General features: G+C 54.3%; 1 long non-coding RNA gene across 2 annotated transcripts; it reads right to left on the bottom strand.

Moving 5' to 3' along the window:
- Window positions 1-1670: 1670 nt before the first annotated feature.
- On the bottom strand, window positions 1671-20937 carry LOC103239767 (uncharacterized). 2 transcript variants are annotated; one of them, XR_005239323.2, is made up of 4 exons: window positions 20815-20937; window positions 4059-4174; window positions 3688-3798; window positions 1671-2406 (listed from the first exon to the last, which is right to left on the bottom strand). It is a non-coding gene; the product is annotated as an uncharacterized lncRNA (long non-coding RNA). The 2 variants fall into 2 exon arrangements; XR_012094888.1 differs by lacking the exon at window positions 20815-20937 and adding an exon at window positions 5249-5735.
- Between the last annotated feature and the right edge of the window lie 2785 nt (window positions 20938-23722).

The raw sequence follows: 23722 nt of genomic DNA, 5'->3' as shown, positions 1-23722 counted from the left end.
GGGATTATAGGCGTGAGCTACTGTGCTTGGCCTTTTTTCTATTTTTAGTAGAGACGGAGTTTCATCATGTTGGCCAGGCTGGTGTCCAACTCCTGACCTCAGGTGATCCACCCACCTTGGCTTCCCAAAGTGCTGGGATTACAGGTGTGAGCCACCGTGCCCAGCCTTTTTTTTTTTTTTTTTTTTTGAGACAGGATCTTACTCTTGTCACCTAGGCTGGAGTGCAGTGGCACAATCAGCTCACTGCAGCCTCGAACTCCTGAACTCAGGCAATCCTCCCACCTCAGTTTCCCAAGTAGCTAGGACTACAGGTATAGTTTTTAAAGCTTCTGTTGGCCACTGATGTGTGGTCACTTCTGCTCACATTTCATTGGCCAGAGTAAGTCACATGGCCAAGCCTCTTCAGAGGGCGTGGAAGGACGTTCTGGGGACAGGGTGGTATAACCTGCTCAGGGAAAGGAATTGCTGGGCACAACGGCACCATCTATCATCCGGTTGGCACTGGTTAAGGCTTACCACGTGTGGGGCTTTGTGCCAGCAGCTTCACACCCTTAGCTTGTTGGCTCCTCATGTAGCCCCATTTTATAGGTAAGAAAACTGAGGCTTTGAGAGGGGGAAGAGGGAGAGACTTGTTCATCGATCATAAACAAGACTGACTGACAGACTGAGAAAACCCTGTAGGTCTACACGCTTCTCAGGTCTTACCCCTGTTCCACCTTCTTCTTGAGGCCAGGGTGAGAAAATGCTTGGCCTAGGATGTAGCCCACGCCGAACACTCACAAATGGTAGCGGAGTTAAAGATCTGAGTTGAGGCCAGGCGTGGTGGCTCACGCCCGTAATCCCAACACTTTGGGAGGCCGAGGCAGGTGGATCACCTGAGGTCAGGAGTTCGAGACCAGCCTGGCCAACATGGCAAAACCCTGTCTTTACTAAAAATACAAAAATTAGCCAGGCATGGTGGTGCATGTCTGTAATCCCAGCGACGTGGGAAGCTGAGGCAGGAGAATCGCTTGAACCTGGGAGGCGGAGGTTGCAATGAGTTGAGATCGCGCCATTGCACTCCAGCCTGGGAGAAGCTCCGTCTCGAAAAAAAGATCTTAGTTGGGTGTGGGGGCGTCTTGAGCCAGCAATGCAGCTGCACACCCCACCAGGGTGCTGGAAGAGCTTGCTCTGGGGGAGCCCACACCCCACCTTTCAGCTCAGCTCTGCCTCCACCCTGCCTGCGAATCTAGCCCATTCCCCAGAGTGCACAGGGCCAAGGGAGGGCGGGGGTTTACATAAGTAAATCCAACTCCTCCTGGAGGAAAGGGAGAGAAGGAGCCTTGTGCATCCCAGGACCTTGTGACCCTCTGATCGCTCCTTTGCTGCTAAATCTCCCAGGCTCTAAGTGAATTTCTTGTTGTGAATTTCTTGTCTGCTTGTTTGTTTCAGCAGGGCTGGGCAGGGGGGCAGAAAAATCTTATGTTCTTTTTATTATGCTCCTCATTTTACAGATGAAGAAACTGAGGCCCAGGGAGGTTAAAGCCACTTCCCACAGCAAGGGGTGACGATAGATCCAGGACTCAAGCGCAGCTGGGGCGGGCGCTGGGAGGACTGGGCACTGAGGCCCCAGGTGGGCCTGTATTAAGGAGGCTGGGGGTGGGGCCGGATGGGGAAGTGGTGGTGCGGACAGGGTGGGGTGGGGGACACTTCTGCTCCTCCCAGGCCGCCCAGTTCACGGAAGGACAGAGAGGGCAAGACAGTGATTCTTGGAGAGACGGATTTAATCTAGGGGGTCCCAGATAGTGAGAAAGAGTACCAGGCAGGGACCCGGGCCCACGTGCTGGGGACGGTGTGAGAAGGATACACACACACACACACATCCCACCACAGACTTTTTCTGGTTTTGACACCCAATTCAGAGAAGGTCTTCTTACATTCAGATTTCTGAAAATGCCATTATTAGAAACAATAACAATGATAGCAAGCCTTCCCCGAGACCTCACAGGATTTCAGGAAACTCGCTGAAAAATTTTGCCTGGACTCTCTCACGGAGCCCTCACAGCCACCCTGTGAGGTGGGTGCCATTACTGTCCTCTTATTACAGATTGGGAAACGGAGCCTCTGAGGTGCTGGAGCTTGGAACCGATGGAGGTTGGCTAGACTTCATAAGCCACACTATGAATGTTCCCTCTGAGGCACAAACAACAGAATCATGAAGGTGGCCAGGTGCGGAGGCTCATGTCTGTCATCCCAGCACTTTGGGAGCCGAGGTGGGTGGATCATTTGAGGCCAGAAGTTTGAGACCAGCCTGGCCAATATGGCGCAATCCCATCTCCACTAAAAATACAAAAATTATCTGGCTGTGTTGGTGCACACCTGTAGTCCCAGCTACTTGGGAGGCTGAGGCAGGAGAATGGCTTGAACCTGGGAGGTAAAGGGTGAAGTGAGCGGAGATCACACCACTACACATCAGCCTGGGTGACAAAGCAAGAGTCTGTCTCAAAAAAAAAAATAAAGGAAGAGAGAGAGAGAAAGAAAGAAAGAGAAAGAAAGAAAGAAAAGAAGAAGAAGAAGGAGGAGGAGGAGGAAGAAGGAAGGAAGGAAGGAAGAAAAGAAAGAAAGAAAGAAAGAAAAAGAAAGAAAGAAAGAAAGAAAAAGAGAAAGAAAGGAAAGAAAGAAAGAAAGAAAAAGAAAGAAAGAAAAAGAAAGAAAGAAAGAAAGAAAGAAAGAGAAAGAAAGAGGCCAGGCGTGGTGGCTCAAGCCTGTAATCCCAGTACTTTGGGAGGCCGAGATGGGCGGATCACGAGGTCAGGAGATCGAGACCATCCTGGCTAATATGGTGAAACCCCGTCTCTACTAAAAAAAATACAAAAACCTAGCTAGGCGAGGTGGCGGGCGCCTATAGTCCCAGTTACTTGGGAGGCTGAGGCAGGAGAATGGTGTAAACCCGGGAGGCGGAGCTTGCAGTGAGCTGAGATCCGGCCACTGCACTCCAGCCTGGGTGACAGAGCGAGACTCCGTCTCAAAAAAAAAAAAGAAAGAAAGAAAGAAAAGAAGGAAGGAAGGAAGGAAGAGAGAAAAGAAATAAAGAATCAAGAAGGAAAGCCCTGCCTGCTTTGCCACAGACCTCCAGGCCTCCCACCCCTCCTCCCTGCTGAGTCAGGTGCCCACTGTGGACTCGAGGCTTTGAGTTCCCCCAAGATGGCCAGATAGGGACTTCTATGCTGGTTTCCCTGACACCATTTCCCTTCCAGACTTGGCTTTTCAGAGCCCTAAACTGCCTTTCCCTATCAAAGGGGACAGAGCTTCCCACAGCCACCTGTGCCTCTCTGTGACTATCAGAGCAGGGGGCCCTCTGACACCAATAATGATGCCTGCTGTATGAGGTCAGCCTGTTCTCTGCAGTCCTGAGGTCAGAGGACAAAACTAGACACAACCTATGTGCCCATCCTCTGGGGACTGGATAACCACATACAGGTATGTGTACAACGGAATACTATGTAGCCAGGAAAAATAACAAGGTGCAATAAATTGCCAAACAGGACATATAATATTGACTGGCATTTTTAGGCAAGCGTAGGGGCTTCCACCTGTAATCCCAGCACTTTGGGAGGCCAAGGTGGAAGAACCACTTCCACCCAGGAGTTTGAGACCAGCGTGGACAACATAGTGAGATTCTGTATCTAGAAGAAATTAAAAATTTACCAGGTTTGGTGGCCTGTGCCTGTAGTCCCGCTGCTTGGGAGGCTGAGGTGGGAGGATGGCTTGAGCTCCGATCATGCCACTGCACTCCAGCATAGGCAAGAGAGCAAGACCCTATCTCACACACAAAAAAGTTTCTATAAGTATCTATATCGACAGAAAAACTCCAATATGCTAATTACCCTGATTCGATCACTATATATTGTATACGTGTACTGAAATATATCGCACCCCATAAATATGTACAATTATTATGTGTCAATTAAAAATAATCATAGAAGCCAAAACATAGGATGCTGCACTAGAGGCTGAGGTTACACAGATGAATAAGGCATGTGAAACAAACAAAAAAAAAAAAAACGAAAAAAACCAACCTCACTTCAGGCAAAAGTAGGAGGCTTCCTCATCACAGCCTGGGGTTCTTTCCTCGCTCCTGCTGTCTTGCTTCCTCCCTGGCATGGGCGCTAAGCAGTGTCTCAGCGCGACTCCCCTAAGTCAGAAACAAGCGAATTCCAAGATGAACGGTGCAGTCCTGGCCTCGAGGGGCCTGGAATCTACGGAGTGTGGCAGGTGGGCACATAAATAACAAAAATCATCACAATGACCCGGGGGTGGGGCTTCTCCAAGTGCTTGATGCTCTGCCAAGGAATTCACTGGCATTAACTCAGGGGCCTCTGACCATAAGTGAGTTTTCTCATTTTCCCAGTTGGGAAACAGTCTCAGAGAGTGCCCTGGCAAGTAGATTCCATCTTGCCCTGAGGGTCTGGGCCTCGACTCCAGAGCCTCTTCTGGGAGAGAATCCTCTAGCCGCTGAGCTAATCACCCCCCAAAAGCAACAGAGACAAAAGGCAGGGAAAGGGGTTAAACAGAGGGTGGAGGCAGGAAAGGTCCGGGTGGCTGAGCCGCCTCCCCCCACCTCTTGCCAAACCACACACAAGTGGATTTAGTCCTTGAAGCACACACCCTCTCCGCAGGTGCCATGGGCTCCATCTGAAGGTCAGAGAGGGGACAGTGGCCAAGGCCATCTGGAAAGTGCCGTGGCAAGGGTTCAAACCCTGTCGGCCTGACTGCAAAGGCCCTGTCGCCCAGCGTGGGACCGAGCAAGCAGCGCTGTCCAGAGACCCCGGTCCTTGGCCCCCCGCGCAGGCTTGGCATGGAACACGTGCTGGCTACACAGTCAGCCTCTCCTTGTCCTCCTTCCGCCATCATGTGACCTTGGCCCCACTGTTCTCTGTTTCCAGGCCTCAGTTTCCCCATCTGCAGGGGGAGGGGGTTGTCCTAGGGGTGCCCTGGCTCCCCTGGAAGCCCCCAGTATCTTAGATTTCCACTGGGGAAGCCAGGAAGGGCAGGTAGGGCCCCCTGGGGCTGGAGCAAATTTGGGGTCTTTTCTGGGGTGAAAGCTTGGAGCTCGAGGAGAGCCCCGCGGACGGCCCCCAACTTCCCCAAGCCAGCAGCCCCGCTTTAACCTTCCTCCCTCTGCCACCCAGAGACCCGCTGGACCAGACTCGGGCCTCCACCCTGGAATCGCCCGACACCCCTGACCCTGGCGGGGGCAGGCCCTCACCGGGCGGGCCGGAGCCCCCAGCGCCTTGAAAAGCCTCCGGCCTCCCCCGCCAAAGCCCGACCCGCGAGCTGCGCAGAGAAGGAGGGGGAGCGCCGGCGAGCGCGCAGCGAGAGTGGGGGAGAAATGCAAATGCTTTTTATCCTCCTTTCTTTTAAATGCTGAAACCAGCCTTGACAGCCTCTGAAAATAAATGGCACCGACTCGCTGGGATTTCAAATTCCGTGATTAAGGGCTGAAGCAAATACTTTTTCCCTCCCTCCCCCGCCGCCCTCCCTCCGTGGGCTGATAGAGCGGCGGCGGGCCGGGGACAGCTTTTTGCGAGCCTGCCAGGAGCTCTGATACGCAGCCTCCCGCCCGGCTGCGCGGCGGCTCGGCTCCGGGCTGTTTATCAGGAGCGCTCACGCCGGCAGCCGCGAAAGCAGCTTTAAATCCCCTGCCCGGCCTCGGCGCCCCCTCCTCCCGCCGGCACGCACGCCGCGGTCAGGCACGCGCGCACGCACACACACACATACACACACACACACGCACACACACACGCACACAACACAAGGCACACGCATGCACGTGTGCACCCAACGCACACCGCACAATGCACACACGCACGCGTGCACACACCCACACAAAAACATGCATGGGCGCACACATACGTGTGCACACTGACACATATGAACACACGTGAACACCCGGCCCTGGTGAGTGTCTGTCTGTTATCCAATGAAAAGAGGAAGTCAGGGAAGGCTGCAAAGTTGGGGGGATAAGAGGAAGGAGAGGAGGGGGCCAGGAAGAGAGAGGCTCTTCTGAGTTCACAGTTTGCAGGGGCTGCTTTCAGGCAGCCTAGTGTGGGGGGCATCTTTGAGGCAGCAGCAGCTGTGTCCTCCCTCCTTCCTCCCCACAGGCCTCAGTGCAGTCCCCACACCCCCTATAGTGATTCCGAGGTGCCTCAGTCTCCCTCCTTCCCTTCTGGCTCAGTACTCTCTGCTGGGGGAACACACAGCTCAGAGTTATTATGCCTTTTTAGGGCCTGGATTCCCCATCTGGAAGACCTCCAGGCAGGATGCCCCGCCCCTCCTTGAACCTCACCTGTGAGGAGCGCACTCAACCAGGGTCAATCAGCTAGAAAGAGGGAGGGTCAGGATCCTCGCTCTGGGGGCTCTGGGCGGAAGGAGTAGGAACTGACAACCTTTCTCTGATTCTGCAAGAACCACCTTTGCACAGACAACCCTCTGAGTGCCCCCTCTCTCCCCTCTGCTGGGCTCCCTCTGCTGTCTAGCGGCAGCTGACAGATGGGTGATAACAGGTACGCCCAGGTACCTGCTAGAGGTGGCTCCACTCCCGTTAAAGCTCAACGCATGGAGCTCCGACAGCGGGCGAGAGGTGTGGAAGCAAGACCTCGAGGTGCCTGCTGGCTATGTTACACAAACTACCCAGCAAAGGGGAAGGTGGGCACATCCTTCCTGGGCAACCTCTGAAGAGGCACGGATGGAGACCTTCAGACACACACGTCGAGGTTCAGCAGCGCTGGGGCAGGGGTGTGGGGGTGGGGGCATGTAGGCCATAGGAATGCCGTGGTCTCCAGCCAGCTCTGCAAACACGGGGTACCCCCACCATCACTTCCCCTCCACATGCACCCTGAAGCCTGCACCTGTCCAGAGATAGCCACCTGCAGGAGACAGGCAGGGTAGGCTGGAGTTTGCAGAAAGCCACAGGGACAGTGATGACGCTGGCTGTTTGCCAGGCTCGGTTCTGCTGTGGACACGCAGGCCTCAAGGAGTCCTCACTGTGACCACACCCACTTTACAGGTGAGAAAAAAGTGAGGCTCAGAGAGGGCAAGTGACTGGCCCAAGGTCTCCTAGCTGGGAAGAGAAGGAGTGAGGATTCAACCCTCCCGCCATTTACCCCATTCTGTCTCCAAAAGGCTAAGCTGTGGCAGGAGGCTCATTTGTTCTTTATGTGAAAATGATGAGGCTGGAGTGTATGTAAGTGCTGATATGTAACCACTTTGGTCTGTCAGAACGCCAGTGTTGTGCAGCCTAACCTAAGAGCAGCACTCTCTGCACAGGGGTTCAGTTCAGCAGTTTCCGTTCTGAGGCTGAGACTTGGACGGCCGCGTTGCCAGATTGAAGAAATAAAAATACAGGACACCCAGGCCGGGCTCGGTGGCTCCATGCCTGTAATCCCAGCACTTTGGGAGCCCACGGAGGGCGGATCACGAAGTCAAGAGATAGAACCCAACCTGGCCAACATGGTGAAACCCCGTCTCTACAAAAAATACAAAAATTATCTGGGTGTGGTGGTGTGTGCCTGTGATCCCAACTACTCAGGAGGCTGAGGCAGGAGAATCACTTGAACCTGGGAGGCGGATGTTGCAGTGAGCTGAAATCGCGCCACTGCACTCCAGCCTGGGCGACAGAGCAAGACTATGTCCTCCCCAAAAAAAGAAACCCCCAAAAACCAAACAACAACAACAACAAAACAGGACACTCAATTAAATGTGCATTTCTAATAAACAGCCAGTGACATTTTAGTTGAAGTACGGTATGTCCCATGCAAACATTTACAGTACAAACTTATTCACGGTGTATCTGAAACTCACATTTAATTGGGTGTCCTCTGTTTTATCCGGTGACTCTATCTGGGGGTCTTCCTTTGAAGACAGACTTCGAAACCGGGTGCTTTTGGATCTAGAAACCCAACAATAGGTGGGAAGCAACACTGAAATCAGGCCTAGTCCCGAGAGATGGAGCCCAGGCTTGGAGGCTGAACTGGCCTCCCCCTATTCCTGCTTCAGGAACTGAGCACTGAGGACCACAGTAAGTCATGGGAGCCCATGATTCCACACACAGACTTGAGGATGGGATGAAACGAATCAGCCCATGATGGACAGCTGGGAGATGCTAGGGTGGGTGAGAGATGCTACTGACTCTGAAGGTTGCCACCGTTAGAACACAGCTGAGACTTTCCAGTAAACTCTCTGTGCCATCTCTCAAACATGCATTCCAACCCCCTTTCCTCTGGCCTTCCTCTATCATAGAATGCAGAAAATTAAAAGATTCAATTTCCCAGCTTCCTTTGCAGTTGGTGGTGGGCATGTGACCCAGCTCTGGCCAATGAGGTGAAGGCAGATGATCCCAAGGATAGTTTCCCTTCCTGAATTAAAAAGGCAAAGATTCCTTGGGAGGCCGAGACGGGCGGATCACGAGGTCAGGAGATCGAGACCATCCTGGCTAACACGGTGAAACCCCGTCTCTACTAAAAATACAAAAAACTAGCCGGGCGAGGTGGCGGGCGCCTGTAGTCCCAGCTACTCGGGAGGCTGAGGCAGGAGAATGGCATAAACCCGGGAGGCGGAGCTTGCAGTGAGCCGAGATCCGGCCACTGCAGTCCAGCCCGGGCTACAGAGCAAGACTCCGTCTCAAAAAAAAAAAAAAAAAAAAAAAAAGGCAAAGATTCCAAGAAAAATATACTTGCCTGGAATGTGGACGTGATGGCTAGAGGTGAAGCAGCCATCTTATGACTGTGAGGACAATAGCCAGACACCAAGGCTGCCACGAGGAAGCCAGGGATACCTGGATCTTTGGGAACTCTTGTATCAAGGCTGTTACAGCCCCAGACCACCTCCCTCGACACGTTGCACACACAGAAAGAAACTTCATTTGTTTAAACCATGCTTGGTGGAGTTTTCTGTTGTCTGTAGCCTAATGCACGTCCTGGGAGATTCATTAATACTGGGGCCTGAGGGAGGATCCCAGACCCTACAGACCACAGTTTGGACATGGGTGAAAATTCATTGTTTTGTATAAAGTGTTTGCCAGGCACGGATGGCTACAGTGACCCTGGGACAGATGATCCCAAGTGCTCCATTAGGACTTTAGTGCCTGGTGCTTGGCTGTGGCAAGCCTTTCTCAGGCCTCCAGCATGCGACACGGTGTGTGGTGGTCACCAGATGTGCTTTTTGGGAGAGGATGTTCCTTTATTCTAAGATTATGTTCTCCATACTTTTTGGGCTTTAAAATGAAATTTATTTCATGAAATGATGTGACAGTTGATGGTGAGATTTTTTTTTTTCTTTCCTTTTTTGAGACAGGGTCTTGCTCTGTTGACCAGGCTACAGTTCAGTGGTGTGATCACTGCTTACTGCAGCCTCGACTTCCTGGGCTCAAGCGATCCTCCCACTTCAGCCTCCTGAGTAGCTGGGACTATAGACGTGTGCCTCATGCCCAACTAATCTTATTTTTTGTAAACATGAGTCTCACTATGTTACCCTGGTGGTTCTCAAACTCCTGGGCTCAAGTGGTTCCCTGCCCTCAGCCTCTCAAAGTGTTGGGTTTATAGGCATGAGCCACTGTACCTGGTGATGGTGAGGTTTTTTTTTTTTTTTTTCCAAGACAGGGTCTCATTCTGTCACCCAGGCTGGAATGCAGTGGCCCAGTCTTGGCTCACTGCAGCCTCTGCCTCTCGGGTTCAGGTGATTCTCCTGCCTCAGCCTCCTGAGTAGCTGGGATTACAGGCGCCCGCTACCATACCTGGCTAATTTTTGTATTTTTAGTAGAGACAGGGTTTCACCACATTGGTCAGGTTGGTCTCAAACTCTTGAACTCAAATGATCTGCCTGGATGGTGAGAGTTTTAATGTGTGTGGTTTTCGTTTTGTTTTTGTCATAAAAACTTGGCATGGTCGTTATCAGTCCCCCAATTTTCTCTGGAAATTGCAAAGGTCTCTGGGAGTGTGCCCAAGAATCCTTCAGATCCCATGCACGCAGGCCCAGCTGGGAGCCCAGAAAACAGGGAGGAGAGGCAGCCCCTGCCAGGAGCCAGCAGCAACAGTAGTGGGGGTGGATGGCCCAGGGGCAGGTGAGCATGGTTCCAGATGCCTGCACTTTGGGTCCCAAAGGCCTGGCACTGGGAGAGTGTTCCCAGGCTGTCTGTGCCTCCTGCTGTCTCTGCCCCACCTGCTGAGGTGTCCCCAGAGGAGCTGGAACAGTGTGTTACAGCTCCCCAGGAAGTATGGTCCCTGAGCACGCTGTGTTCTGGAGGCCAGCGAAGGTGTGCCAGGCTCTGGCCAGTGGACCGTGGGTGCACACCTGCTCCAAGGCCCAGTGGCTTGGCAGGTCCCTGCCAGGAACAGCCACACTCGGCTCAGCTGGAAAGTCAGCCCAGCAGGCTCAGAGATGGCCAGGGACAACAGGAACTCACAGGAGAGTCCAGGCCACTCCAGGGGCCTTGCAACAGGCCCCGAAGACCCAGTGATGGGGAGGAGGAACCTGGAGCGAGGGATGGCAGAAGCAGCACTTGGGAAACCGCTCAACCGGGGAGATAAAAGGTGAACACTGTGCTACACTCACAGCATTTTAAACCTTGCAGCTCCCAGCAACTCTGCCCTAATGAGAAGCAGGAAGAGCCGCGACAGACAGGGAAGGGAGCTGCTCGGAGGCGAGGAGGATGGGAGGGCAGAGAGCTTAACTAAGTCTTGTGCCCTGCCAGCCTGGGAGCCATCCTGCCCCATGGAGACTCCCCACAGAGGGTTTCCAAGCAGGGGAGAGCAACCAGAATTCATAGCCTGCATTTTGGGCTCTGGTGACACAGACTGGAATGCATCTAAGGGTGAGAGCCATGAGCTGGAAATGCGGGGTACCACTGTGGGGTGCGGCCACCGTACCTCGCATCATGCCGAAAATATCCTGTAGCGGTTACAGCAGGACCCAGTACCCCTGCCTCACCCCACGCCCGGATATCTAGATCACGCAGCCGGGGAATAGCAGAGGGGCTCCTGGGTGCTCTTCTTCAGGGTGAGGCCAGCTTCATCAACTTCAGGGATGTCTAGGGCTGGATGTCACAACCACCTCATTAAATGTGTCTGCTTCTGCCAGCCTCATCCTCATCCCTAGCCCCAGCTCCAGGCCCAGGCTGCTTTTAACAAGACAGTGAAGAGTGGCAGTTAAAGGTCTGGCTGGCATCAGACAGTGCTGAATTCAAACACCAGCTGAGCTGAAAACGGCCTGGCTGGGTGACCTTGAGCAAGCAGCCTGCCCTCTCCGAGGCTCAGTTTATTTTCTGGAAGGCGGAAGACGGTGCCTACTTCCAACAACCGCCATGATGTTTCAGGTTCAGCCTGAAGGGTGAGCAGCCAATAAACAGTGCCGAGAAAGGCCTCTGGCCTGCCAGGTAGAGAAATGACCTGATTCCTTCCAGAAGTTTCCAATGTTTCCAAGCCGATGAGGCTCCTGGGAGACGCCTCCGGATCTTGTAACGTTCAGGGAAGCATGGGCTCTGGTTGCATTAGGGAGGATTTATTTTATTTTTAAAGGAGTTGAGGCCACTTTGCAATCAGAGCCTTCATGGCTGGAGCAGGGAGAGCCGAGGAAGGGTATTAATCAAGGCGCTTTAAGGACATGCAAATCAGGAGAAAGCTCAAGTGATTAGGGTGTGATGGGGCCTGCAGTCCAGCCTGTATCCCCATCTGAGAAGAGACAGCTAGAGAGCCAGGCAAGGTGGCTCAGGCCCAGCTGGGGGCGGCAGCCAAGGGGCTGTCATGGGGCTGGGAACTGTGGGCTGGGAGCAAGTGGAGGCGGAGGGAAGGGTCCCTGATGACTGCGCTGTCCACGTGGTACTCTGGCTGGCCTCCCCGCCTCCCCCACAGCTGCAGAGGGGCTGCTCTGGCAGGATCCCCTGCCTGGCTGGGATAGGCCCCTCTTCCTAAGGATACAGAATGGCTGTTTGGGTGAGAGGGGCCCACTGGTACTGCTGGGGCTCGGGATGGGGAATGTGATGTCAGTGATCTGCGGGATCTTCGGGGTGACAGCCGTACCTGCTGCATAGGACCCAGGGCTCCACATCTATAGACCTGACCTAAGGAAATATGCGGGTGTGTGCACAAGGATGCCACCTCGGGGACTGCGTATTAATAAAAAGCTGAATCAGTGTCCAGCAAGGCGGGTCGTTCGAGCTGGTTATGGGATGTGTTTACCATGGACTTCCAGGTCCTCCTGAGAAATGGCGACCTAGACGTGGGAAGATGGTTGCAATGTATTGTTCCTCAAAGGAGAAACAAAGCAGGTTGCAAAACACTGGGAACTGTCTGCCCATCTTCGAAAAACCAGTCATATAGCTAGAAAAATCTGGAAGGGTAGCCACAACAACATCAGTAGGTACTTTGGAAAGGGTGGATTTCAGGTTATTGTTACTGTCCCCTTTCATGTTAATTTTTGTGCAATGAACATATGTGTATTTGTAATCAATAAAGCCATCTTCTTTTCTCTTTTTAAGAAAGCTACTCTCTTGCTTGGCCTCATACCTCCCCCAATCTCCTTAATACAAAATAAAAGATCCCAGTGGACCCTGAGAGAGACACCCCCGCTGCCCTCTCAGAGGTCTCCTTGCTGGCACAGAGCAGGTCTCCACCACCCAAGGGGCAGGCAGACCAGGTATGGGGGGGTCACTGACAGACCCTCACCCTGCCCCATGCATTTTTTGGATGATACAGAAAAAAAAAAAAAAAGGTACACAGTGATGATTCCATACAAGGTATTGGTATAGGTCCTATGTGGGTCCAAATTCCTTCTCCTAAGCCCCTAAGCCAGAGGCGTTAGGGACTCAGGCTGTTCCATGTAGAAGTGTAAAACGATGCCTATAGTATAGATTAGGTTACACCTTAAGCAGGGCTGGGGCAGTCCCCATAATCAAACACGCTAATAGCTCTGCAGTGAAATGTACAAATGTTCACATCAAGGGGAATAAATAAAACTATAAATAACTTCCTGTCAACTGAGGTCAGGTTTCACCTCCAGATGAATTTACCACCATCTTAACAAAAGGACTTTGGTTTTTCAGACTTTTTGTTAATTGCAGAATTCCAGTTAGGGGATGGGGACCAGATGAGGATCAGGGCTCTCAGGCACATTGGCTTGGCTGTCTCCCTGCAGGGTCTCCCCAGCAGCGGGGTGGCTCTGTGGGAGAGCCACTTCCATAGTCACCCAGGGCCCCATACGTGGCTGACTGTTCTGTCGTCACCATCTTGAAATTCTCAACACTTGTAATTTTACCACCCTGAATTTTCCTTTTACACAGGGCCTGGCAAATCACGTAGCCAGTCCTGCCAGCATCCAGAGCAAAGCCCAGCACAAGGCAGTTGCTGGATGGATGAATGAATGAATGAATGAATGAATGGTCATCCCGTTCCCTCTCCACTCAGCCCCTTCCTGATTTTCCACTATCCATCAGTGGAGACTCAACAGGGTTCCTGAGTGGCCTGCTCACCTGGAGAGAACGTGATTCCCGCACAGGTCCCTGGGGCACTCAGACCCAAAAACAGTATTCCAGAGGGGACCTATGGGTTTCTAACTAACACCTCAAGTGATTTGGACACAGCTGGCATTGAAAAGCAGTTGTGGTTGTTTCAGAGGCCAGCTTGCTCTCCCTTCTTTTCTAGCTGTGTGACCTTAGGCAGGTTTCCAAACTTCTCTGAACTTCCCCAAATGGCCAAGGGGTCAACACTCACTCACCCTTAAACCCTAGCAGGCCATTTAGAAATGAGCCCCTTCCTGCCAGTCATCAAGGAGCACTCTGCGGAAGCTGGGCCAAGTCTGTCCCAGTCCCCGTGTATGCACAGCACACAGCCTGGGGCCAGGAGGGTGGAGGGCTCGGGTGCTGCCTCCTGCATGGGTGGATGGTGAAGAAGGGCTTCGTGAGGACGGGGCAGGGTGGGTAGAGGGCTTCTGCGTGCTAGGCACGCAGTAGGTCCCACGTAAACAGAGCTGTCGCTGTTGGTGTCACACCATCCCCCTGGGGCTGTGGTCTCAGCTGCTGCACCTTCCCCCGCACCGCCCAGCAGTGGGCGGCAGGTGAACCCTGCCAGGGACTAGAGGCCAATGGGGTGGAGGAGGAGGTGGCAGAAGGGGATGAAGGCAGGGGCCTGGTGGACGGAGTCCAGGCACGTCCTGATACCAATTAACGCAGCTTTGGCGCAGGGGGCCTTGGACGGCATTTATCAGCCCGCCGGGGAGGGGCCGGCAAGCTGTCCTCCGGCTGACGGATTAGACAGCGGACAATTAGGTTTCAGGCAGGCGCTCTCCCTCTCCCTCTTCTCTCTCTCCCTCTCTCTCTCTCTCTCTCTCTCGCTCTCTCTCTGTCTCTCTCTCTCACACACACACACACACACACACACACACACACACACCCCTTTCTCCATCAGTCTGCAAGGCCCAGCAACAGAGCCCAGCTGGGTCTCTGCTGAGTCCCCAGTGGTAGGAACAAAATAGACATAGGCTCCCCTCCCTGAGGGGAAGGGTCCTCAAAGAGAAGAAGGGAGCCCCAGGGACTTCCCCACCCAGAGCTCTGCCCGTGGGGATCACAGCTCAAGACCCCACAGTCTTAACCCCAAGCATCACTTCCAACAGGACCAGGAGTGGGGGCGTTCACGAGAAGTTAACATGCAGGAGACAACAGCGATGGTGATTTCCAAAGCTGAGGACACGGACCTGGGCCAACTGGGGGTCCGTTCCTCCCCTGAGGAATGGACTCTCCCCTTCGCAATCAGAGCCTTTGATCTGCGGATCACAACAGGAGCAATGTGTGAGGCAAGGGCAGCGGCGTTGAGGAGCTTCTCAAAGCTGCAGGAAAAGTCCTCAAGATTCTAGAATGTTCGGCACTGCAGATGCTCTGGGATGAGTCAAGAATGCTAAGAGGGAAGGATGTCCTGAGCCCTGCTTTGGGAAATGCAGAATCAGGTGAGGCCCTCAGGCAGCTGGCACCCCTGGTTGTAGGTTGTGTCTCCGTTCTGCCCCGAAGGCAGGCTCAACCTCTCCGAGGGGTTGCAGATGCTGTGGCCACCGGTGGCTGCAGGGCCTTCCCGCTAAGACCATCCCAGGCGCCGGACACTGGGCAGGCTCAAAGCTGAGCTCATCAACCTCCCCACACAGGCAAATGGCACCACTGTCACTCCAAAGCCCTGTCCAGAAAGCTGGATTTTGGCTTCATCTCTTCCTCTTCCTCACCTTTCACAGCCTTCACCATCATCAACTCCTGTCCCTTGACCTCTAAGACAGTTTTCAAACCCACCCTCCTCCGGGTCCCCACGACCACCACCCTCACCCAGCCTGACCCCAGCCACCACATCTTGTCCAGATGCTTCCTCAGCTCCCAGCCTTTCCGCCTACTCCAGTTCCCCACGCAGTAGAGGTGTCATCTAAAACCCCCCCAGTCTTGCCACACCCCTGCTTCAGAGTCCTCCTTGGTTCCCACTCCCAACCACCTCAGGAGAAAGTCCCAGCACCTGACTGCAGCTTCCAGCTTTGTCTTCCCACCTACACTGGGGTCACTGGCTTCATTCATTCTTCACACTCGGCAATGATCTTGTTTGTTTATTTGGTCAGTTAGTTGATGTTAGCTCCCCTCCATCTCCCACCAGAACATCATTTGAAAGGACAGATCTCTTGTTTTTTTGAGACAGGGTCTCATTCTGTTGCCCAGACTGGAGTGCAGTGGTGTGATCATGGCTCACTGCAGCCTCTCCCTCCTGGACTCAAGTGATCCTCCCACCTCAGCCTCTTTAGTAGCTGGGATTACAGCTATGTGACACCATGCCTGGCTAATTTTTTTAAAAATCTGGAGGGAGGCCAAGGTGGGCAAATCACCTGAGGTCAGGAGTTCAAAACCAGCCTGATCAATATGGTGAAACTCCGTCTCTACTAAAAATACAAAAAATTAGCCAGGTGTGGTGGTACACACTCATAATTCCATATACTTGGAAGGCTAAGGCAGGAGAATCACATGAACCCAGGAGACAGAGGTTGCAGTGAACAGAGATCGTGCTACTGCACTCCAGCCTTGGTGACAGAGCGAGACTCTGCCTCAAAAAATTTTTTCTGGCCGGGCGTGGTGGCTCAAGCCTGTAATCCCAGCACTTTGGGAGGCCGAGATGGGCAGATCACGAGGTCAGGAGATGGATACCATCCTGGCTAGCATGGCGAAACCCTGTCTCTACTAAAAAATACAAAAAACTAGCCGGGCGAGGTGGCGGGCACCTGTATTCCTAGACACTCAGGAGGCTGAGGCAGGAGAATGGCATAAACCCAGGAGGCGGAGCTTGCAGTGAGCTGAGATCCGGCCACTGCACTCCAGCCTGGGCGACAGGGCGAGACTCCATCTCAAAAAAAAGAAATTTTTTTTTCTTTTTTTTGAGATGAGGTCTCACCCTGTCGCCTAGGCTGGTCTTGAACTCCTGGGCTCAAGCGATCCTCCCACCTTGGCCTCCCAAAGTGCTGGGATTATAGGCATGAACCACTGAACCTGGCCCTGGTGGATCTCTTTTGCTCACCCTTGTCAGCATCTGTCACCTTGCTGGAACTCTCTGCACCTGTGGAGTGAGCGAGGACGTGGATCCCACCCTTCAGGCTTGTCCCTCGATGCTGTTCTCTCAGACTCCCCACGAGGACCACACCCCCTGGCCGGCTCTTTCCTGAAGACCACACTCGTCTCACCCTCTGTCCCAATGTCAGTGATGCACCCAGGCTCATCACGCCACCCTTTAGCTGCCAGCTCCTGCTCCCACCTCCAACCTCAGCAGAGAGGCCACTCCGTCCCACACGCACCAGCTGGACCCATCCACCCTGCACAGCCACTGAGGCAGGGTGGCCAGCTCACTCATTGGGCTCTCCTACCCGACAGAGGCTTCCTGGGGCCACCTCCTTCACACTGCCTGGCACACAGTAGGTGCTCAATAAATATCTGTCTAACAAAGCTACTGAGCCCAGAACCCTGGCTCTAACCCCAGCACAGCTTCTGTCTTCCTCTGGCCTGGGCTCCCATCTGCCTGGGCTCCCAGGGGCCGGGGGCCAGTGTGGATACGACCAGGTACCAAGCTGAGTGAAACAGACAGAAGGTGCTCCGGGGACACCTGTAACTGGGGACTTTGCACTGGAAAGGGGGCAAAGGCTTCTGGAAGGAGCTGGGCTTTGACGGGCAAGAGGACAGGCTGGGGAGAAAAAGAAGAGAATCTTAATTTAGTTTTATTTTTTTAGAGACAGGGTCTGTGTATGTTGCCCAAGCTGGTCTCCAACTCCAGGCCTCAATGGATCCTCCTGCCTCAGCCTTCTGAGTAGCCTGGATTACAGGTGTGGGTCACCACATCTGGCTCTAAAGAGCAGACTCTTACACTAATTAATGAACAGTTGCATGCCGGACACTGTGTCTGGCACTTTATACAGGTTCACGTGTTCAATTCCTGTGACAGTCTTTTGAATAAAGGTTTACCTCCACTTCCCAGAAGAAGGGCGGCTGCAGAGACATGAAGCCACTTGTCCCGGATCCCACAGCTGCCTGCAGCAGATCCCAGGCATGGCCGGTCCCAGGGCCCTTGTCCTCGCTATCTACCTTGCCACCATCTGCATGCCAGCTTCTACCCAGGCAGCGTCCACCTCACTGGTGTCTGGGCAGAGGGAAGCCTTGTGGGCAAAGACCCAGGGGCTGGATGGAGCCTGCTGAGTGGAAGGCAGGACACACCTAAGAAGGTCGAGAATTAAATCTCCAAAAGTCAGCAGCAAAAGCCTGGGGGGAAGTGGGCTGGTCCCTTGCCTTCTCTGTGCCTCAGTTTCCTCATCTGTAAAATGGGGACATAATAGTACCTACTTCATAAAGAGGATAAATATCTTAAAGCACTTAGAATGGTGCCTGGCACAGATAAAGCATTGTAGAAACAGTTTCAATTAAATAAACGTGGTAGGAACATGGTGGGCCTGAGTCCAGGCAGAGGGCCGAGGAGCTCTCTGGCTGTCACTGGACCGGGAGGCTTGGCAGGTCCTTGGCCAGCTGGGGGTGGGCAGCCATGCTTTTCTTCCCCTGCCAGTAGGCAGGTCTTTGGGGAACTCTGGAGCGGCTCCATGAGGCCCCCAGGCCTGAGGACCACAGGCAGCCCACTCTCCCCTGGTTATTGGAGGTTGGAGCTGCAAGGAGGTCCCTGGGCCTCACTCCTTTCAGGATCCAGGGTGGGAGAGGAGTACGCATCCTTCTTCCCTTCACTCGAATGAGCCACACGTGCACCCAGGCTCCTGGGTCAGACTCCTAGGAAATGAGTGGGGGTGAGGAAGGTCCCCTAAGGATTACAGGTGGTTGGGGTCGGGGGGTAATTTCCCCTTTGGGACCCACCCCAATTAAGGTCCATAAAATCATCAAGACACCCCAAGGTGGAGGGGTGGCGGGAGATCTTGACGAGCGTCACAAGGCTGTGTGTTTTTGTATGGTTTTGTTTTGAGCCTGAGTCTCACTCTGTCACCCAGGCTGCCGTGCAGTGGTGTAATCTCGGCTCACTGCAACCTCCGCCTCCAGGGCTCAAGCGATCCTCCCATCTCAGCCTCCCCAGCAGCCCCTGTTGCTTTTCTTAGACCTGACAGAATCACCAAGGTCCCCAAGCACGTGTGCTGTGATGAGTGATGCCATCTCACCAATGAGGAAACTGAGGCCCAGAGAGATGCTATTTGCTGGGGCCTCACAGATAACCCTACTCAATCTTCAGGTCGGCCTTAAACATAGTGGTCTCAGGGGAGGCTGCCCTGACTCTCGGGTGGAGCTCAGGGTCCTGTTCCACTCTCGCACACATCCTGTACTTCTCCTTCAGGGTCGGAGGACAATGACAATGAGCCAGCTCGATGTTTCACTGTCTTTACTGTCTGCCTCCCTCTCTGGACTGTGAGTTCTCCAAGGGCTGGCAGTGTGTCTGTGCACTCACAATCGAACCCCAGAACCCAGGCAGGCCGGGCCCGTGGTGGGTAGGTGCCCATTGTTTGTTGAATGAATGAGTGAGCGAATGATGGAGTCAGAATGAAAACATACAGCCTGCCAGGCACAGTGGCTCACTCCTGTAATCCCAGCACTTTGGGAGGCTGAGGTGCGCAGATCGCTTGAGCCCAGGAGTTTGAGACCAGCCTGGGTACCCTAGTAAGACCCCATCTCTACAAAAAATACTAAAAAATTAGCCGAGCATGGTGGCTCACACCTGTAGTCCCAGATACTCAGGAGGCTGAGGGAGGAGAATCACTTGAACCTGGGATGCAGAGGTTGCAGTGAGCCGAGATCATGCCACTGCACCCCAGCCTGGGCCACAGAGCAAGACTCCATCTCAAGAGAGGGGAGGGGAGGGGAAGAGAGGGGAGAAGAAAAGAGGCCTTTAGGAAATCCTGCACAGGTACTGATTTGCTCTGTTAATTCCTCCAATGGGAAAGCGGTGTTGCTAGAGGCAGGAGGCACAGTCATGACACAGGGATCAGGGATTCGACCCCAACAGGCCAAGGTCAAAGGCAGAGATCAGGAAGTCAGATCCCACAGAGGACTGTGGCCGTGTCCCCCGGCCCTCTGCAGGTCCCCTGGCCCAGAGCCCTCTCCTCCCGCTGCCCCCTGATGTTTCTCCAGTCCCTTCCCCTCTGTCTCATCACTCTGTCCACCTCATCTGTGGTGCCTGAAAATCCCCTCTTGAGCTGTGGGTGTCATTCTTGTCTGATCACTGCCTCCCCCACCACGCACACCGCCAACCCCAAATACAGAGCTTCCACAAAACCCCTTATTAAGAAATTGGTCAATTTCCTGCTAATTAAAATAAATACTATGCCACATTAAAGGCCAATTAATTTTCAGAGCTGCCAGGGAAACATCGTCTGGAAAATGTCCACCCGCCGCCCCACCCCCTCCTCAGCAAAGGGCAGCCACATGGCCCCCAGCAGCAGCGGGGAGGGCCTGGTGGGTCCCCAGCTTCCAGCAGGGTGGGGAGGAAGGGATGACCAGCTGTGGACCCAGGCGGGTGGAGCTTCCTGTTCCTGCGGGGACTCCACTCATTCAGCCCAGGAGCTCAGGAAACCCAGGCCCTAAGGCCAGGTCTGCCTGGCTCACCTCACAACCAAAGGCGAGCACTTTCTCGAGAACTGGGTCCTTAGTTGGTGAGGACGATGGACTTCTGTAAGGCCTGCGTTCACCAGGCTCTGCACCCCGAAGTTATCTCACTGAGGGGCACAGCAGAATGCAGAGAGATGCGCCATTGCTCCCATTTGGCAGATGGGCAAGATGAGGCCCAGAGACACCAAGCCCCTCTCTTTTTTTTTTTTTTTGAGACGGAGTCTTGCTCTGTCGCCCAGGCTGGAGTGCAGTGGCCAGATCTCAGCTCACTGCAAGCTCCGCCTCCTGGGTTCACGCCATTCTCCTGCCTCAGCCTCCCGAGTAGCTGGGATTACAGGCGCCCGCCAACTCACCCGACTAGTTTTTTGTATTTTTAGTAGAGACGGGGTTTTGCCGTTTTAGCCAGGATGGTCTCGATCTCCTGACCTCGTGATCCACCCGTCTCGGCCTCCCAATGTGCTGGGATTACAGGCTTGAGCCACCGCGCCCGGCCAAGCCCCTTTCTTGTATCACAGCTTCTGGGGGCAGAGCAGGATGTACGCCTGGTCCTGCCTGACGATACCCAGAGAAACTCGCGGCAGACCCTTCCCCATCACACACCGTCCTCCCACACCAGCACAAAGGTCAGGGGAACGGCTATGTCTGCATAAAAGCAAATGTCATCAGTTGGATTTGTTCAAGGTGAGGCTTACCTGCTTCCTAATCATATCAAAAGCTCCCGTTGATGGAGCGTCAGGGACGTGCCAGGAGTCCTGCCAGGCACTGACCAGTTGTCATCTCACCGAATCCTCACCAGCATCACGCAGCTCAGCGAGGTTAGGTAACACACCCAAGGTCACACCGCCTGCCCACAAATCAGTCATGGCAATTTCCTGTCTTCAAGGTCCAAGTTTTGCTATTCCCTCAAGCTCAAAGCCAAGGTCTTCTCCTGTCCTGAGAGGACATCGAGCCATAGACAAAATGCTGGGTTCCTGGTGTGACCTCTGACAAGCCTCTTTGCCTCCCTGGGCCTCAGTTTTCTCATCTGCCAAATGGGAGGGCTGGACTGACTACTCCCTCGGACTCTGTTTAACTCGAGCATCCTGCAGGGGCCCTCAGCCTGCGGCAGGTGGGGTCAGAGGGCAGATGGCCAGGAGCAGAGCCAGATGGGAGCAACAGCCTTCCCCCTGCCAGGACAGGGAGACCTGGCTGCCTCGCAGTGAGAGGTCTGGCAGCCAGGGAGGGTAGTGGGGACAAGGGCCTGGCCAGGGCTGGCCACGGAGGACACTACCCCCACCTCCAGCTGCCCCTGTGCTGCAGACAACTCCCAGGGTGGCAAGGGTGGCATCCTGATCCCAGCAGCGCCTGTAGGACGGAGCACCTGCTGTCCACCCACCCCCTGCCACTTGCTCTCCCTTCCTCACCCAACCCCAGGAGCTCAATGCCTGCTCAGAGCAGGAATAAGAGGCAGGGGAGGGGCAAGGAGAGGAAGGGGTCATTAGGGGCCTTGCTGATCCTTCGTGGGGCCTCTATGTCCCCATCCCTCATGCAGAGCACTAACTTGGAGGCCGAGCATTTCATCGAAGCGAAGCGTCTCTCGCCGGCATCGTCGGAGAAGTGCTGAGGCGTCCCGTTTCTCCTTGAGGCTAAGGAAGGAGAACACAGATCCGGAGTGGAGCGCGATCTGCCATCCCTGAGCCGAGCACGCCCACCGTGTTGGGGATTCATTGCTTCCATCCTTCAGCCCACTCTATGGCGCACCCACCGTGTGACAGGCGCGGTGCTGGGCACCAAGGACAAGAAAATGAATAGGCCACGACATGCGCGCCTGAGAAGTCCCAGAATCAGACGGGAGACAGACCCGATGCCACACACCAAGCTCTGAATGCACACAGGACACTGAGTCACTCCTTGGGGGTGAGGAGGTTCCCAGGGCACTCGACAACTGACAGAGTCTGGAAGTGGCCTGGAGGGGAAAGGGCATTCCTGGTGAGGGGACAGCAGGAGCAAAGGCCTAGTGGCATGAAAAAGACCAGGGAGTGCTGAGGAAACAGAGAGCAGCTTGCTGTTGGGGCGGCATCGGCGGGTGGAGCTGGAACCGACGAGAAAGGAGAGGCTGACTGGGGTTCAGGTGGCCAGGACCTTCTGTGCCATGCTCTGCCAGTTACAGCCAGCAGTGGTGGTAAGCACAGCCATCTGGCATTGAACAGTGACAGTATGGCCAGTACTGTGCTAAGCTCATCTCAGTCACTCTCTCACCACATCCTCCAACGAGCCCATGAGGCCCAGAGAGGTTAGGCGAGTTGCCAGTGGTCACACAGCTGAATAGTGGCCAGGCTGGAACTTGGACTCAGGCTCCCAACTCTCACCCACCAGCATGTGCTGCCTCTGAGGAGTTTGGGCTTCCCCTTCAGGGCAACTGGGAGCCATGAGGGATTTTTAAGGGGGGTGGGTAGCACAGTCTCAGTGCTCCGAATCCCCAAGTCACGCTCGTGGAGAACCCGCTGCGTCCACCTGGGAGACATGGTCAGTCTGTTTGCAGGGTCTCAGGTTCACCTCGGCCTCCCTGGGAGCTGTCCTGGTCTTCTCCATGCTCCTCCCTGAGTACTGGGGCTTGGCCTGCGTCATCTACCCCAGTCCGTGCTGCTCCTGGGTTCCAGCCTTAGGGCTGGGTCACTGTTGCCAGGGCCTCTTCATAACCCAGGTGCCTACCTGTCAGGGTCTCAGCCCCTCCAACACTACCTGGGGCCCCCACATTGCCCACCCTCTCTTCCCTCCCTCCCTTGCTTGGGGATAACACCTGGGATATGGGGTGCACAGGGAAGTGCCCCCTGATGGAGCTGGACAGCCCTCAGGAAGATCCAGCAGCGGTGGCCTCTCTTCGCTCTTCCCCGCTTCCTCTCGACTCCCTTTGCCCACCTAGCTTTCACATTGGCACTGGATTGTTCCTTTCCACCATCTCCCCTCCAGGGCTTTCATTCTGCTCCCCCGACCCCAGGTCTCAGCATTGCAGGCATCACAAAACGGTAGATTCCAGAGGCTCCAAAACACTTCCACCCTCCAAGCACCCACTGAGCATATGGAGAAGCTGAGGCTCAAGCAGGGCCAATGGCAGAGCAGCTGGAAGCCCAGTTCTCCTGTGCTCTCACCGCAGCTCCGGCTCCTGGTCAGCCGCCCACCAGGCATCTGCTGAGTGCTATGTGTTTCCATATAGGGGCATCTCACACTTGGTCCTCACTCCAGCCCAGAGCAGGCTGGGTTAAAACAGGAAGGCTGGGCTGTCCAGTTCTAGCTCCTAAAAATGCAGTGAGTCCCATTTTGGCATCTCTGTCTTGCAAACAGGTAAAAGGAGGCAAGCAGTAGCTCAATGACTTGCTGTCCCTGGTCATGTGTCAGGCAACCACAGTCACACAGTCACAAGGGTCTCCTGAAATCCTGCCTATTTTTAGTGTTAGGGTCAGGAAATGCCTTAGTATAGACTACTCTCCCTGTACCCATGGCAGACATTACTAATTGATCACAGCACTCTTTTCCTGTAAGCCCTGATGTAGACTCATAATCGTCAACACAGCCTCTATCTGAGGAGCTGGCAATCAAGGTGACACCTGTTCACTGCCCTCC

The sequence above is a fragment of the Chlorocebus sabaeus genome, chromosome 12, assembly GCF_047675955.1.
Source record: "Chlorocebus sabaeus isolate Y175 chromosome 12, mChlSab1.0.hap1, whole genome shotgun sequence".
Taxonomy (NCBI): domain Eukaryota; kingdom Metazoa; phylum Chordata; class Mammalia; order Primates; family Cercopithecidae; genus Chlorocebus; species Chlorocebus sabaeus.
Note: the sequence above shows the minus strand (reverse complement) of the source record. Positions and strands in the feature narration are given on the sequence as shown.